Raw genomic sequence first — 1,009 nt, 5'->3', positions numbered from 1 at the left:
CTTTCATTGGTAGACTACCCCCCTCCCCTCCCCAGTACACTCCACTATGCAACCTTCATTCTGGATTCTTCTCATGACCATAATACTAAATCATATATCGCTTTTAAATTGTTCTCTCCCTCATTTCTTATCTCAGATACATGGTTAGATTTTTTTAGTGTAAGAGCATTGCCAAAAACTCACTTGAAACCCACCCTTAAGCCTAGAATTCAGCCTTAAAAATGCAAGTGAAATTGTTCCATAGCCTTTGCATACATTTTTTTCATTTGTTCAAATTTCATTCAGCCTATCTGGAACCTGCTTTTGGAAAATTTGCCTAAATCTAGAACCACTATCCTCAGGCTCCATCACTCCTATCTGCCTTTTGATTCTTAAAAGAGATTGATTTTCAAGAGATTTTTTTTCAAGAGATTTTTTTTCAAATTTTGCTTTTTGTTTCAAAATAAGAAGAGCCTTGGCATTTGCTCTTTATTGCTTCATGATGACCTATTGTGTGGTCATATAGTATCTCCTTGTCCTTTTTCATCTGTTAATGATACTTCTTCAGGCCACAGCAATGTCTGCTTCTCCAATGTTGTTATGTGCTGCTGACTTGTTTTCCTAGCATAATAAGCTCAAGCTCATGTCAGCCCTTGAGTGTTTTCTTCAACCCAGGATACCTCATTGATAACACTGTTCTTAGTCTTTTTCCAGTTCTTAGTCTTTGGTTCTTTTCTGTTGTTGTTATTAGCTGTCTTCAAGTTGGCTCAGACACATGATAGAATAAAATGAGTATGACATTTTCATTAATACATAAAAGAATGAAATGTCTATGACATTTTCATTAATATCAATTTAATTGACATGATCATTGTGCAACCATTTTCTCTGTCCATCTTATTGAAGACTTCCTTCAAGCATGATATTGTTAGATAGAAAAAAGAGCTCAAGGGCGAGGGAGAGAAGAAAGAAAGAAAGAAAGAAAGAAAGAAAGAAAGAAAGAAAGAAAGAAAGAAAGAAAGAAAGAAAG

Source organism: Elephantulus edwardii, unplaced genomic scaffold, assembly GCF_000299155.1.
Source record: "Elephantulus edwardii isolate Elephantulus edwardi_28Jun2011 unplaced genomic scaffold, EleEdw1.0 scaffold00005, whole genome shotgun sequence".
In the NCBI taxonomy this organism is placed as follows: domain Eukaryota; kingdom Metazoa; phylum Chordata; class Mammalia; order Macroscelidea; family Macroscelididae; genus Elephantulus; species Elephantulus edwardii.
The sequence above is the reverse complement of the archived record's forward strand: the minus strand, read 5'-3'. Positions refer to the sequence as shown.